The 17,860-nt window shown below is 38.5% G+C and overlaps 1 protein-coding gene and 1 long non-coding RNA gene across 2 annotated transcripts in view; one reads left to right on the top strand and one right to left on the bottom strand.

Moving 5' to 3' along the window:
* The window catches only part of si:dkeyp-14d3.1 (transmembrane protein 132C), a 170,423-nt gene that overhangs the window by 16,014 nt on the left and 136,549 nt on the right, over positions 1 to 17,860 (top strand). The window lies entirely within an intron of this gene.
* LOC114840674 lies at positions 12,695 to 13,160 on the bottom strand. Its single transcript, XR_003782796.2, has 2 exons — positions 12,957 to 13,160; positions 12,695 to 12,836 (listed from the first exon to the last, which is right to left on the bottom strand). It is a non-coding gene; the product is annotated as an uncharacterized LOC114840674 (long non-coding RNA).

The following is a 17,860-nucleotide window of genomic DNA, read 5'->3' as shown; positions in this document are numbered from 1 at the left end:
TACAGTAACTACTGAGATATGTGGCTAGTATATATTTATGTAAAACACATATAGCCATATCTAAAAAGAGAAGCTATCGTTGAAACTGCCAGATTCTTACTATAGTAGAGCGTAATCATGTTTGAGGTCTGCCTGGATTAAATTATTCTTAAATTATTCTGGCTAGTTGGACATTTGGTAGAAGAAACAGTGCTGTTGTTCCTAGATCTAACGACCAGATTATGTGGAAAGTTGAGAAAGCATGAATGTGCTTATCAAAATGAAATTATAATTGGAGAAAAAAAAGTATTTCTAGTTATAAACTAATGTTTGTTTGTATTTTTGATAACTTACGCGATAGTGTCATTTTTATCACACGTATCATTGCTATCATGTTTTGTGTGTTGGATGAGCTATGGTGAAATTTCCCTTTAATGTCAACTTCTCTGTTTTTATTACCTTGAAGTATAATAAACCCATTTTAGACTTTTTTGCCGGACCGCGTAAGTGGAGCCGGCCAAGAGCGAATGTCACTGAGTGAGTGACTGACTACCCATTTTCGACTGGGGTTTGATCCCCGCCATGGACATAACAAATTAAGCATTAAGATTTCTTCAGGATAGTTTAAAACTTTGCTGGCCTACAAGCTTCCGTAGCTACATTATTGTAAGCATAAAGTAAAACAGTTATTTTGCGATTGATGAACTGCACGATTTGCTCACGACTTAAATTTATGTAGTGTATAGTTCACATAGCGTAGTGGTTATTCAACTGTCATTGTTTCCATTATAGATACTGTATTATTAGCTAGCCATCTACAGTGATCTCTTTCCAATTTAACACGTTGAATGTACTGTAGTGTAGCGACGCTGTTATACCTGTTGTTGGTTTGGGTGTCAGCTAATAATGTAGGGAACTAGTTTTGAGAACCATGGAGATTCAACTAATTGGTGTGACAGGGCTAAAGTAAACCTCATCTCTACCCATGTATTTGCACTCCTGTCCTTAACTACTTGAAATAGTAGTTTAGGACACAGTCTACCACATAGACAGCGGATTTAAACCAGCCAGGGACAACAACATTCCCTTCTAATCGCGGGCCGGCAGAACTAGGCTTGCTTGGTTCCTTTTCTTGTTTATTGTTAAATGTGATATCAGCCACAACCATTTACAGAAGACCTCAAAAGCAGAACTGAAGCTTCACTGCAAGACGTAAACAATTTGCCTCTGACATAGGAAGGCCAGGTTACAGTTTGCTAAAAGCACATCAACGATCTTGCAGAGTAATAAAACAAGGGATCAGGCTTGAGGATAGATGATACAATGATTAACGTGTGATGCCAAAAGGAAAATGTTGGGGGGGGGGGGGTGAAATGTGGTGGAGGGGGTGTAATAGCTTGGGCATTTATGGCTGCCACTGAAACTGGCTGACTTCATTGATTATCTAACTGCTTGTGGTAGCAGCTGAAAGATTTCTGAAGTCTACAGAAACATATTGTTTGCCTAAAGGGGTACTGTGTAAAATCTTGCCACAAACATTTAAGGCTGAATTTAAACTATAACACCGCTTGTCTCCTCCTCTTCTTCCGTACTGAACGAGAGCAGAAAAGTATTAGCTAGACCAGGGTGGTTTAGGTTTGGAAAGATTGTACTGTGAATATCTAAAGGGAGTATGAGGAGAGAACACGCCAATACAAACTGATAGATGGACCAGTGAGAAAGTATAAATGGGGAATATGTCAGGCAAGCCGATCAATTGTGTAGAAAAAATATTTGAATCATTAACTGCAGATGTCTTCTGGTCATTTCTGGTCATTAGTGCTTGTGTTCATGCTAGTAGTCCAGAAAAAAAGACTTACATATGGCCCTATAAGTAAAAGCAAAAGCTTCAAACTCATTGGAAAGTGTTTCATTATACCATCATTATAAAGCAGGACAATGACCCCAACTATACAGCCCTAGCAACATGGATGTTTTTTTTTGTGCCACGAAGTAGAACATTCTTTACAGGCAAATTGGTCTCCAGATTTAAAACCTATTGAGCCTTCTTTTTATTTCAAGAATATGTGATTTTGGTGTGCACATTTCTGGCTTTTATCACTCGGCACCAAAGCTTCACAAGAATGCATGCTTCCACCCCTCTACTCATTCTACCAATGACTGTACAGTACCTCTAACGATGCATCTATGGAGCTAGATGACAGCCCTCTGGTCTGACTCGTCACTGATGTGTAACCGGCTGGTAACCTGTTGCAGCCAAAACAACCTGAAACGCAAAAACACATTCACAATATACTTTGTGTTGTAGTTGCTTAACGATAATAGGCCAAGAACGACTGTAATAAGTCAACAACAACATTAAATAATTAGTAGAATTCTGTAAATATTGTACGTCCCTATCCTCACAAGAACACATTTGTGCCATTAAGTTACATCTACAGACCAGGGTTGTTCAACAAAAATATTATTTATATTAGCACATAAATGCACAGAATGGATGTAAATCAGTGAAAGGCATTAAAAAAAATGTGTAGCAAACCCTATTGAGGCTCAACATACGCAAGAACATTTATAAGGACCACATGGTCACACCATAATGGGCATGGGCTTACAGCAAATAGATATTTCAGTTTTTATATTTAATTTTTCCCCCTCGAAGATTTTTGTATTGTTTTTCAATTGAATCTTTCACATTATAGGTCACATTAAAACTGGAAAAAGTTATGACATGATTTTTCTTTGTCTTTCTTTTACATCACAAGAACCTGGCATTTTAACAGGGGTGTGTAGACTTTTTATATCCACTGTATTGTTCAAATTTTTCTCAAAACATTCTGAGGGTATTGTATATCTGTTTGACTGAAATTTGGCTCACTCAGGGCTATTTGTCTAGTTGATCTACACAATATCTCAGGCACCACTGGCACAATTTTGACTTAACAGGAGTGAAGGATGCGTCTTGCTAACATTTACGAAACACATTAATAAAACTTTTTGCCCAAGGCACTATAGTAAATCAAATGTTTGTCATTATCAGTAACTCAACTGGCCAAAGGTAGGTGGTGCTTTTTTCATGTGGTATGTGTTTACAGTTAACTTACAGTTTAGAATTACATTCTGTTGCAAATCTGTTGAAACAGTACAGAAGAAATACCTTCACATATTGATTTAGTTTTTGTCAACCTCTAATCAGTCATGTACATGGCCTGAGGAACAAAACTGTAACTAGGGGCGAGGTGCTTAGTGTAAATGGAGTAATGATGTCTCCAATCAACGTGCCCAGAATCCTCTGCTCCTAATCAGTATGAAGGTAATGGCCACATCAGCACTCAATCAGTACACCTGCTTTTCACACAGGAACTTGTTCATCTTTGATGACTCCACCAAATGAACGCTCAAATGTCTACAAGTATTTTAAACAATGGTCACCAAAACCACAAATCCCATACTCTGTTAAAAACAGAGCCTGATAGTACTGCTAACTTTTTTGTGCACTCTGCACTACTGTTAATTCATAGTCAAGTAAATCTTGTATTACATCAACAACATTCACCAACTCAAAACCCCTTATCTGTAAGTGCCCCTTTTTGATCTTACATTGTAGTTGTCTGTCAAAGGGCCACTGACTCCTGGGCTATCATGCCATGAATGTGTGATATCAATGAATCGGAGGCCTCCTGGCAGTCACAGTGTGGTGTCCAGCTAAACACAGAGCTCCGTGGGCTCAGAGCAGAGGAGTCTGATTTGTCATTGAGCACGATCTTCTTCTTTTTGCACCACTATCTTCTCCTGCAGCCTGTCCTTCTCACTCCAGGGCCCCCTCATTAACGTAAATTGGAAGGGAACTCTAGAGATCTCTGAGAATGTATGAACCCGAGGATAACGGCGGATTAGTCAGATACAATTATTACAATTTGATTCAAATTGAGTGCAAAATGTATGAAGATGTTAATGTATTGCCGAACGATTTAATGCATTACTGCCTGCTTCTTATACGCTATGTAAATCAATTTGAATTGCACTAGGCAGATTATTTAATTTTAATGCTTAACTACCTATCCATTGTTATAATATAAAATGTATGATCTCAGACATTAGAAAATGATAGAGTGCATTTATTAAGATATGTCTAAAACTATTATCTCTGTATCCAGTAGTAAAGTCATCTAAAAACATTTGTCACTTAACGTTAACAGTTGTGATCTCCATTTTTCAAAGGAAGCGAAGTACCCTTCCTGTTTTTTAGCATAATTTCAACTAAGAATTTTTTTTTTATACTTGCACACTGGCACCTTCCCACAAAGACAGACACCCACAATCAAACCCCCAAAAATGTGTTGGACATCACCGACCAAAGCCCTGTGATCCATGGTAGGCACCGGACCCTCAACGAGGGACAAATATATTAGGCTGCAAATTGGTGGTAAGCCAGACTCGAGGGGGAACATGAGTCTGCAAAGATAAGCCTGTACCTTAATTCCCTCGGCCATCACAGGCCTGCTGAGCAGTGTTCCTCCTCATTAATCAAGAGGAGGAACATACTTGTCTTATTTGTTCATTATCCTCTTTATTCATCACGCTGAGCTTGTGTATGTGTGTGCGTACCTCTGTACATGTATATTATGTTTCCAGATACACGGCTGTGTCTGTCTTTGGTTGCCCTGGTTTCACAGGTGGGATCTTACCTGTTTTTAGTTAACCAGGCCTCTTCACTGGCCACATTCCCAGCCCTGTATTAAGGACTGTAGGAGGAGGTACCGTCTGCACAATGGAGCATGTTGCAAAAGCTACTAGCCAACACTATGTTTCCCTCCTGAATGGAAGTTCCTCTCGTGCTTGACCTGGAGTCACAGAAAATAATAAAATCTTATCATCACTGATTTGTATGTATCTAAAAATTTGTTTTTTACGGAATGAAGCATGTGCTACATATTCCATTGGAGAAACTTCGACATCTGCTATTCTCTATTTCCTACTATTTCAGACTGTTAAAATATTACAGCAATTGTTTTACACATGGCAGCAATCTACCAAATAGCTATGATTTATATGGATTTGTGTTAACATGCTAAGAAAAGCTGCATGAATTTACAAAAGAAAATAATAAAATATTATCAGTGATTTGTTATTTACATATTTCAAATAACATTGCAGTTGCCTTATCTCACACATTTTTATCTCACACTACAGATGTGATCACACGCATGGTTTAAGCAGATTTGTGCTTGTGCCTGATTGACAAATGGCCCATGGAGTATGAGTAGGCCCTCAAAAAAAGACATTAAGATATATTATTTTATAAACAGTGACATTTATAGGCTATAACATTCATAGAGGTTTCTATATACCACCTTTAAAAGATAAAAATGGTCAGTAGAACCTTTTATGTAAGTTCCAGACAGAACCACATACACTGCATTCTTTTAAGAATCTGAAAACGGGTACTACGAGGACAAGCTGAAAAATATATGCTTCTACCTAATTCTACCTAAAACTTTGCACTTCATCACTCTGAGCAGAAAGAGTCATATTATCTTTTAACCAAACATTGGAATGTGATATTGCCAAGCTTTATTAACAACTAATAGTTTACTTAAGGGATTATACTCACCCTTATGGGCTCTGTTTGTAAAGGTTTTGTGCATTGTTTTCTTACGTAAACTGTTTAGTCTAGCTAACTAGCAGTGAGTAAAATGTTAGTACCAAACAGAGTTATCATCTGAGCTGATTGGTGAGCCAGCTGATTTTCTACTCTCCTTAGCCATGTCTCTCTCAGATTAAACCTGTGTCACATACAATATATACAAAATGGCAAGATACAAAGATTAATCGTAAAGTGCAGATCTCTGACTTTGTGCTCAAGCTGTTTCACAGAGCAGCTGAGCACTTGCATGTAAAAAGCAAGGAGATGGTTGTTAGGTTTGGTGGGTAATTCTTACTGGTTGATGCCATTGATATTAACCATCTGTTTGCAAGACTGTGCCTAGTCCTGGCAAAGAAATAGCAGCATATACATTTTCAGAAACAATTACAATGTAAAACAAAAAATTTCAATTTAAAACCAACATTTTCAAATTGAGCGCCACAGTAAGTTGTTCAACTATGGGTCCAAACAGTGACCGTACTACAATACATTTCTATTTACTGTGCTTTTCCTATAGACTTTAACCTGTAAATTTACTATGTTTTTAGCCTTATTCCAAGCCAAAGCGAGAAAACTGGAAAACTTCTCTCCTTAGCTTGTTATAGACCCTAGGCCCACTTAAAAAAAACAAGTAATTGGAGTGCAGTTGATTCAATTTGTCTGCCGGACAGTTTAGTAAAATCTGTTAAAATAGTCCTATGATTAAAACCCTACAAATGCCAAGGTTGCTTTTTACGGTATTGTGGCAAAGTTTAAAGGTTGAGGGATTGCTGACCACCATGGAAAATATCACCCACCTGCCTATCATTACAATCATATCCGGTTACAGAATAGTTTCCACTAGTGGGAAAATTTTCATTATTATTAATAATCATGTCTTTCAGTATTATAACATAAATGGCAGTTCAAATTAAGCTTAGTCAACAGCTGGAGAAGTGGTGTACATCATTGGATTTCAAACCTTTCTTTGGCACTCCAATATACCTTACAGTTTAATTGTTACCCTGAACTAGTTCACCTGAATCAAGTAGTCAGGGGATTGATAATCAGTAAATACTTTGATTCAGGTGTGCTAGCAACTGACCAAGAAAGCAGTGCGTGTATATCGTGAGGCTCAGCGTCTAGCAGTAATTCACTTAATAGTTCTTAGCTTATTCACTCAGTACAGCCTAGCGCACACTCTATACAGCTGACAAGAACTCCATTGGAGCACAATTCACAAACTAGCAATGAAAAATGCCCTGCTCCTCTGTTAGGGCAGGAGACTAAAATGTATCCTGCCCCACCAGAGGAGACAGTACACAAGACCATGTATACACAAACATTCCGGAAGCTTACGAAGCCATTCCGCTCCCCACCTGGGACAGTCTGACCATCTTTCACTGTTCCTACTTCCCAAGCATTTACCCCTCATTAAACAAGTGAAACCATTAGTGAGGACAGTCAAAGTGTGGCCAGAAGGGTTAGATCCGGAGGCCTACAGATCATCCAGGGCCAACCTGAAAAAGGACATCAAGATGGCTAAAAAATTACCACAAACTGCGGATTGAGGAGCACTTCAACAAGAACTCGGACCCTGATATGTGGCAGGGCATCTACAGCCAGCAACGTCTCCATCACCGACGAGTTAAACAAGTTCTAGGCCCACTTTGACAAAGACAACAAAGAGCCAGCCATTAAGGCTGAACTCCCCCCATATATTCAACTCCCCCCTGGTATTCAACAAGGCTGTGTGCTGAGACCTTCCCTGTACTCCCTCTTCACCCACAACTGCGTTCAGGTACACAGTTCCAACACCCTTGTCAAGTTCGCAGACGACACCACGGTGATAGGCCTGATCAGTGACAATGACGAGTCAGCCTACAGGGAGGAGGTCAAGCGCCTGGCAGCATGGTACACTGACAACAACCTGGCCCTCAACGCAAAGAAAACATTAATTCATTGTAGATTACAGGAAGTCTAAAGGCTGCAGTCACACAGCAGTTGTCATAGATGGCACTGAGGTCGAGCATGTGTCCAGCTTCGAATTCCTGGTTGTCCAGGAGTTCCTGGTTGTCCAGCAGGTTCAGGCACAGTTTATTTTCTTCTGCTGTAACCCTGCTGACCTATGTCCCGTCACTAACCATACCTAACCATACCCCGCCTGTCAGGGACCTTGTTGCACTACGCCCTTTATACTACTCTGACACTGCCTTGCAAAGTCTGATAATGGAAGTTTTCAGTTACAGGTATGTGTCTACCTCAGGAACCTGCATCTATCCCTGCATTTCAGTTGCACATTCACCTTGCACATTAAATTTGCCTCTTTGCACATTTAGAATAGCCATCGTACTTGCATTTCTATAATTGTTACATATACATGTATACCTTGCGGACCTCATTGCTGCTATTTCTGCATACCAGTTGCACATGCTACCTTACTCCTTCAATTTGCCTTGATTGCACATCTAGAATGCCATTATATAGAATTACTGTTTGTACACGCACAACTATTTATCCCACTTGTAACATACACGATAATACACTTAATACTGTCCTCGTCTGTTTACCTACATTTTCCACCCTCCTCTATTTGCCTTTATTGCACATTTAGTATTGCCATATGTACTGCATTTGCCTTCATTGCAGGTGCTCAGAATAAACGTCTTCTTATAAAGATGTTGTGATTTCTGGCCAAGAACCATGTTTATCCATATGCCTCTAAGGAGGATTATCTCAGAAAAGGCTGTTGCTTCAACTCTTCAAACAAGACAGTTAGTACCAGTCCTTACATTTACACCATGCATCTCATAAGTTATTTCTTTTTTTGCACTGTAAGCCTTCTGCAATGAATAACACAGAGCAGCAAGTTGTGGTCTGAGTACAAAACCTTAAGGATGATATTGAAGTGTTTTTGGCCCTTCATGGACAACTGCATATTTAAATGTGATTAGAATAGAAATGTCACTGTGTTGTTTCTTGTTGTGACTAGTGAGACATGGCGCCTAATTTATTTAAACATGCATACATTACTGACAGCAACACAACTGTCTCCTACAAAATTATAAAATCTTTGCTAGAAAATCAGAGCCATTTTATATTTCTTACACCCATTTGGAAATCCCTTGGATCCGCTTTTTGAGGTGACAACAACACCTTTTTCTGCTGTATCACAAGGATATGATACAACTATGACAAAACATCTTCCTAAAGAAAGCACAATAGTTAATTTGATAACATTTCTGTAGAATTTCTGTAGATAGCATATTTTCTTTAGGTAAAGCTAATTGGAAACCTACAGTATATGTATGAGTATCTGAGTCAAACTGTGTTTTCATGTTTTACATGTAATTTATGTTATAGTTTATTCGATCTAATACATGGTTTACTCACTACTGTTTATTACAGTATTTTATAAAGAACAAAATATGTTAAGGAGGGATGGGCACGGTTATTTAAATATTCAAAATGAAGTTAGTATTCAACTGCTTGTCTATTCATTTTTTGCAAATAACATTTTCAAATAAAAAAGGCCTGTTTTTTTATTTTTTTATTTTTTTATAAATACTCTTACAACAAAAATGTTTTACTTGCCAGGATATACCATAGCATTTTAATTTCGTTATTTTTTTCTTATGGAGGAATCTGTAGGAAAGAGCAGGGTGGGCCTCTGACTGATAGAGAAAAGAAACCTGGGCCTGGTTTCCCAAAGCACTAAGATGCAGTGCGTTTCCTGAAAGCGTCATTACTTAAATGGCACGTAACATCGCTCTTTAACGAGTGCTCCAGACCACTTGTTAGTCCATTGTAACAGGCACCTCACTGTTTTTGTGAAATAGCGCCTCCCTCAACATACGAGGAGTAATCGCAGACAGTTAATATTAAGGCAATAGAGAAATTATCAAAACAGTTTTAATTTAGACCAATTTATTTAGACAAATTATAGGTGTTTGAGTAGATGTGAATGTAATTGAATGCAGTTTGAAACCCTGCATACTGGTACTGTCTTTGATGTATCTGTGCTGGTGAATCTCCACCTCTTCAAGAACAACACTGATTTCTTCAGCTATGAATGCTTGTTTTCTTTTGCATTCCATTTGTACTCAATACAATTAGAATGAATTTTTCCAACTATGCTTTATATTCCCAGTTAATCAATCATGTGTTGATTGGTATATGAAGTGACATTCTATATACTGTAGCTACCAGAGGAACTGATCATTTGATGTTATGTGATGGATTTCCGGTCCTAAAGTCCACCCCCATTGGTTGGATATAATGTTTCGTCCACCCTAAATTTCACTACTACTTCGAGTTTTGCATTTTCCTATTGATGCCTAGGTAGTAGTAGAATACATCACCAGAGATATTATATGCTTCTGATAAGTAATCAAGCTCTATCAAAATTCAATAGGCTATATTTAAAAACGTATTCATGACTTAATTCCATTCCATACCCCAAACGAGTCTTAATTACATTCCAAACGGCCGTAACGTAGCACTTACAATCCACTTTATAAAGAGCGACGTACGTGATGATTTGGAAAACAGGCATAAGTCTGTCGTAATAAAGTCCATCTTTTAAGGCTACATGCATCATTAATCTGGTAAGTGCCACATTATCAGGAAACTGAGCCCTGGTCAGTTTGGTGTTACCCATATAGGTGAATGCAAAACAGACACACTGCCGAGAGGAAAGGAGAGTGGGGACACAACATCAGTCCGGGGAAGGTTATAAAATCATCTAAAAAAGATTGGAGCTCTATCAATCCAACGTGGGGCAAATCATTTACAAATGGAGAGCATTTTACATGACAGAAACTCAGCCTAGAAGTGGTCGCCTTTTCGAAAATACCCCCAAGAGTCACAAGAAAAATTATAAATCAGGTAAATGCAAAACCAAACATAACATCTGGAGATCTCCATTGCTGCATCTAAGGTTACTGTGCATTCTTGCCTTCCTGGGAGGAAGAAGCCTCTACTGTCAAAAAAACCCAAACTGTCCTTCTTAACTCTATCAGAAATCACCTGGACAATCCTGAAGGTTTCGGGAAATCCATTCTCTAGAAAGCAAGTCCAGAATTGACCTCTTTGGTCAGAATCAAAACCACTGTGTTTGGTGAAAACCCAACACTGCCTACCAGCAAAATAATATTTTTTTTTACAAAGAATTGCCTCTAGAGAAAGAAGATTTGTGTTTTGGAATTTGTATCAGGACCTGAATCGGGCAGTACACTCCTCTTACCTCTCTTAATTGGCTGACATCTGTAAGGAGTGGGCAAAAAAATACCTCAATGATGTCAGAGATTCAATAGTGGTGATAGAAGACATTTACTCAAAGATACTACTGCTAATGGAGGTGCCAATAGTTATTAAATAAAAGGATTCACATATTGCACATGAGAAAAATAGTTTTTTGTGTAATTTTTTGTTTTTATTATCCAACTATTTTAGTAATTTTGATTCATTCACCTCAATTTTCCACAAAATATAATGTTTGCTTGCGATACGGTTGATTAACTAATAGAGGTTGTGTGTGTACTTCTGTTTTGACATTTGCTGGGAGATATGCACACTTTCCCTCCAGGTTTATACTATTATAATATTAATAGTATCACTGACATTTGCTGGAAAATTTGGCACATACAAGATTATTTTGTCCACACGCACCTTGAGAAAGAGGTCTCTGGGGAGGAATGTATCTCCAAGAGAGTGGCTACTAATCTGGGTCAGATGTTTTAATTCTGAGGCTTTGTATCTGTGAAAGAAATTTTCATTGGAATTTTGGATTTTCGGACAAACTTGAATTAGAAATGTTTTGAGTAAACAATGTCAACTAAGCATTAGCTAGTCATCAAATAGCCATGACATATCAAAACGTGATTTCAAAATGATATGCTTACAATTTACTTTGATGACCTCGACTATGGTGTGTTAATGCAGTATATGATCACACATTACACTGGACTGCCCTTTCTGATTGGCTAGTAGTGGGGGGGGGGCAGATTTATAGCCCTTGCAATTGTCAGTTCTAGTCAAGTAACAATGAATGTTTCATAGTAAACGCTGGTCTAAAATGTTTAATTGTATTGCAAACAACTATCTATGTGTGGCATGCAAGTGCATAACAGTTGAATTTGTATGTAGGAAAGAGGACCTTTCCATTAAGCTTGTGTATGGGGCTGGGATAATATATATATGTTAGCTAGTGACTGACTAAGAAAGACAAGAAATTGTGTATTTGTGGCAGGGAAAGGAGCCATTCTTTTTCTCAAATTGTAAATGTTCTGTATTTTTTCCTCCTCATAATGTTTACTGGAACATTTTTATTTAGTTATCTAAAAGCCCGATTCCAAAAAAGTTGATACACTGTACAAATTGTGAGTAAAAAAGGAATGGAATAATTTGCAAATCTCATAAAATTATATTTAATTCACAATAGAATATAGATAACATATCGAATGTTGAAAGTGAGACATTTTGTAATTTCATGCCAAATATTGGCTCAATTTGGATTTCATGAGAGCTACACATTGCAAAAAATTTGGGACAGGTAGCAATAAGAGGTCGGAAAAGTTAAATGTACAGATAAGGGACAGCTGGAGGACCAATTTGCAACTTATTATGTCATTTGGCAACATGATTGGGTATATAAAGAGCCTCTCAGAGTGGTAGTGTCTCTCAGAAGTCAAGATGGGCTGAGAATCACCAATTTCCCCAATGCTGCGGCGAAAAATAGTGGAGCAATATCAGAAAGGAGTTTCTCAGAGAAAAATTGCAAATAGTATGAAGTTATCATCTACAGTGCATAATATCATCCAAAGATTCAGAGAATCTGGAACAATCTCTGTGCGTAAGGGTCAAGGCCGGAAAACCATACTGGATGCCCATGATCTTCGGGCCCTCAGACGGCACTGCATCACATACAGGAATGATACTGTAATGGAAATCACAACATGGGCTCAGGAATACTTCCAGAAAACATTGTCGGTGAACACAATCCACCGTGCCATTTGCCGTTGCCGGATAAAACTCTATATGTTAGAGTACGTCTGACCCAGAACGCAGAGAAATCACACAGACCACGTAAGGTAGGTTCAAAAAAAGGTTTTAATGGAGAGCCAGGGTACTCCGAGAAAACTGTGTAGGCAGGTCCGAAGCTGGGGGAGAGCTGACGGCGAAGGCTGGGTGGTGAGGCCAGGAGCTGGTAGGCGCAGCAGAGGAAGCAGCAGGTCTGAGCAGGTAACAGGAGAGAAACACAGGGTAAGTACAAACTCAGGGAACAAAGGCAAAATAGAGCACACGAGAATACACGGACGATAATAGCAAGTAATTAGAACTGAGAGCCAAGTACCACATGGGTAGTAGATAACGAACTGGCGCCGAAGAGGTGATCAGCCCGGGTTTAAATATTGCTGGAGTGAATCATGTGGATGAGGTGCAGCTGCGAAGAATGGCTCTGTAGTGAAGACTCTGCCACGCCCCTTGCCCTACTGAACACACCCCCAGCACTCCAGGTGAAAAAACAAACAGGGACCGAACCACCTGACTCAGGGCGGAGGGGAAGCAACCCGTAACACTATAGGTCAAAAAAGAAGCCGTATCTAAACAGGATCCAGAAGCGCAGGCGTTTTCTCTGGGCCAAGGATCATTTAAAATGGACTGTGTCATCTATTAAAATCAACATATGTCATCTATGTTGTATTCTGAATAAAATATAGAAATTTGAAACTTCCACATAATTTCATTCCGTTTTTTATTCACAATTGTACAGTGTCCCAACTTGTACTTGATTTTCTTTACCTATTGTGCACTTGCACAGGGTATTATGCTCTGTCTGAGCAGCAGCATATAGATATTGGGTAGGTTTGGGTCCACTTGATTCCTTGGTTGAAACCTTTGTTTTACTTGTTAGATGTCCCTCATTGCGCACAGAGAAGCAGACTCATTCTGCCCTGCTAAAGGCCCTGTGTCTGCTCTGATTTACGATATCATTTGCAATAAAGGGCAATGTGAGGGGAAGGGATTTGAGTGATTCTATATGAAGGTCAACCTGAACATCCAAAAATAAAAGTTATAATTTGAAAACATCTGGTATCTTTGAATATATTTTTCAAACAAGGGTGTAACATTCATAGCAGCCAACTATTCTTTCTAAATTAATAATTGAAAATGTCAATCTTTTCAAAATAGTTTCTGGTGTTCAGCCAGCCCTTTTTTTCAAAATAGCAATCTATGTTTTGCTTACAGACTTACAGCCTTTTGCTAATGTCTCCCCAAAAGGCTTGTTGATCTCATATCACACAAAATGTTTTGCTTCATTACACTAACATGCCAGTAGCTCAAAGTACCTTTCAGACCAAAAAGACGCCTCCCAAGTTGTATTTTGTTTGTCCAATATGTGTGACAACAAAGTAGAAATTTTGTATACAAATATTATGACCAATGCTGTAATCACCCATTCTTTAGGTGGACAGTTTATATTTTTCCGGATCAGCAATAGGAATACTGATAGGCATACAAATCTGTGCTTGTTTTATCTTCTATGTCCTGGCCAAAAGCACTCTCGTCTGGCCTTTCTTTCTCCCCTACTGCCTGCTTTGGCACAATTGAGCCATTCTTCTATGCACACAGGCGACTAGTAATGTCTACAGCCCAGCCCAGGCCACTCACTCACCAATATCGTTCGGTGATGGGTTCCAGACTCATCATGTCTTTTCACAGCACCTGAACATTCCTTTTTTTAGTCCACTATAGTGTCAACGGTGTGGCAAACAGGTCTACAAGGTGACCAGAAAGTGGTGGGCAAGGTCCTTCTCTCCTCTGCCCCACGGCTTTACCGAACATCCAAAGAATGCTGCTGCTGTTGTTTATGCTTCCCTGGTCGATACTCTTTAATCCCCAAGATGATGCTTTATCTCGTGAACTCAAAAATAGCTCTTCCCTTAGTGAAGCCACGGGCCCATTACTCTTTATTAGCTCTTACCATCTTAAATGTTACCATCCATTAGAGCAAGCAACAAGCAGTCACAGCAGATCCTTACTATAGTTGAGGTAAGTGAGGTAACTGTTTCACCCATAGCACCATCCCCTACTCATGAGTGGTTATATACTAAATTGTTCTTGTCTAAGGGATAGAGAATGTCTACGTAAAATGTCTGTAAAGTATATGGTGGCAACCCTGCAGTCCCCAAAATGAGCAGGTACAGATTGCAAATGTCTGGATGATCCTGCTTTTGTATGAAAAGTAAACTAGCAGAAAGTAATATAATATTATATTGTGTTATTGATTTGTCCCTTACTGCCTTTTCCACCTTCTTACATTTTTTGGTTCCATAGATCATTCTCAAATTATGCTTGAAATATATATTTTTTGTATTATTCCTGAAGCTCAGGCACAAATTCAATGGCCCTTAATTGCATATGATGATTAATACTTTGTTGGTAATACATAGGGATGAAATAGAGCTTTGAGTTATTCTTCATATTTAAGGAGGGTCCATTAGGATTAAAGTAAGGGCTGTGAGAAGGGCTGTGGGAAGGGAAGAGATTCATGTCCTGAGAGAGGAGAAAGAGAGGGACAAATGTTAAAGTCAAAATTATAGCTTTGTTGTTATTCCCTACAAGAAGGTCCTTCCCTTTGTTTTTAGCAACTTGTTATTCCATTTTTACTGCACAGCTAATTCTCCAGTGTTAAAGCTGAGAGTGTTGAAAGTGGAATCATATACACGGGACAAGTGTTAGATTATAACACTGGTTAGTGTAAAATCTTATTTTAATAGATTTAACCTTTTAGCTGAATTTTTGAGTTACTTCCCATGACTCCATATTATTTGCTTATACATATATTTTATTCTACTTAAATATACACTGCCTTGCAGAAGTATTTTGAACCCCTGACCAATTATATCATAGTAATGAGTTACAAATGCTATATAGACATTTCCATCTGTTTGATATTTTATTTTAAAAGACTGAAACTCAAATAAATGAATATAAGCAATTCCCTGGCAACACACAGAGTGTGTTTATGTGCTAATAAAACAGATGCCAACAATTTGGGAAAACAATTTGTTTAAAATTACCTTACCTCCCCACCACTCCTCTGACTATTATGTTAAGTTACTATACCACATTGAACAAGCAGTTCCCCTTATTAGCTTCAGTCTGCTTTAGTAATGCAATAACCGGTGGTGAATGTTTAGTGGTTAAGGACTGATCAAATAAATATACATATGTTTTTGTAACATTTTAAATGAATCCGTCTTTTTTTGTGTTATGTAATCTTCTGTTAATTGAATGATCTTCTCATAATTGTTTTTAGTTTGGGTTGGCAAGAGAAGGGTTAATAGCAATGAGAATGGAATATCCTATCCGAACTGTTCTCTAGGAAGCCCAGGATGTTAGTATTGCTGTAGCTAGGGGAAAGCTTTCAGGATTTGAACAGAAGGTATCTGCCATTCAACTGTATTAGATAAGTGTTTTCTAATGACATTAGAATCAAACAATCACTGTTTTGGAGGGAGCAATTGATGATTAATGAATGGATTGATGCAAATAATAATGATGTCATTTGGACAATTAGGCTTGCTACTTTGTACCTAATAACTACACCCTTCAAACTCCAGACCTCAAAGCCAGTTCCACTAGATTTTTTCCCTGCAACCTTCTAATCAGGGACTGATTTAGACCTGAGACACCAACTGAGTACCATTACTATGATGTAGAATAGAAAACCAGCAGGCTCCAGACCTCGTAGGGAGAGTCGAGTAACCCTGAACTAGAGGTTTTTGTTTCAAACTATCGAAGCCATAATCCGACCATAAGTGGTTGGGTAAATATTTTAGAAACAATTCCTTATGCATTCTCCTGTTGCATTGGTTTTCAAAATCACTTTATTTCATTGTCTAGCATTTGAAGGCATTATCCTAGTCATATAAGAAACACATCATAGCTTCTGCATCTTCAATTCTCCCGCACATCATAGCTTCTGGCATTTCAAACTGCTATTTCCATCTTTATCTGTGAAACTGCTCGCATCAAACCTGGAATGTGCAGTTTACATTTGCTGCAAATTGCATTTTGAAGAGGTTGCTCATATACCTGCCACCTTGCACAAAGCTGCGCTTAAAATGTCAACAAATAATAGTTCATCACAAGAGTGAAAGTCAGTCACACATTGTGAAAGGAACCAGATTGGCAGGGTTCATGGGTTTTTACCCTGAGGAAAAATAATTATTTTAAAACTTGCAATTCTAAAAAGAGTGCCTTCTTGCAATTCTACATACTTTGCTCATTTCACCACAGATAAGGCAGTTAGATTAACACAGTGGATATTCTATAAGAATAGCAGTTCATGCCATGGTGGTTCTGTGTTGAATAGCACTGTATTTTGAAATGAGATCAACACAATAGACAGTCTATTACCTCTGGCTCAGACTTACAGCGGTTCAGGTCCAGGCAATACATTGTAATGTTCCTGTTGTACAGAACATGTACTGATGGGACCTATTATCTACTGTCTTTGGTAATGTTGCCTAATGTCTCCACCAGCTTACTCAGTGCACGTAAATATCTACTGCTACCTTCTTCTTACTCATGATTAGTAACGTTAGACCGAGCCTTCATGCACTGGCTGCCAAGTGCACATTGCAAATTGATAAAAATAATGGGGGAAAGGACCAATGGCAAGTATATCTAATACACCCTACTGAGGAGTAACAGTGGGCTGGCCTTTCTAACAACACCCTTGGCTGGCAACAATAACGTATTAGCTGTTGTTGCACGTTTTTTAACTTATAGATACCAACTAGTTACAAAAAGAAGTTAATATTGCAATTGAACTAGTCAATACTGCAAGTCAAGATGCAATTGCTAATTCATATTACTATAATGTTATCATTATCCTAAAGTTAAGCAGGTGTGGTCATTGTAGAGCTATAGATACAATTCAATTGTATTTATGTTTTATGCGTACATTAATACATTATAGAAGTGTATGCGCAAAATCTCTCCAAATGAAGTGACCGCAAAGTAGCTCCAAATTAGGTAGGCATGTGGCGTGTCACTGCTAATGGCCTTGACTGCACCACTTGCGTGTACTACTACTTAGCTAGTATAACAGGGAGAGAGACAGGAAAAAGATACAGGGTTAGTGGTTTAGGAGCCCGGAGGACATGTCCCACATGTTCCCACATTAAATCCATTCATGTCAACATCAAGAAAAACATCAATTCAAACCGCTTGGGTTCGGTGAAG

Source organism: Esox lucius, chromosome 13, assembly GCF_011004845.1.
Source record: "Esox lucius isolate fEsoLuc1 chromosome 13, fEsoLuc1.pri, whole genome shotgun sequence".
NCBI classification, from domain to species: domain Eukaryota; kingdom Metazoa; phylum Chordata; class Actinopteri; order Esociformes; family Esocidae; genus Esox; species Esox lucius.
This window is presented reverse-complemented; position numbering and strand designations above follow the sequence as displayed.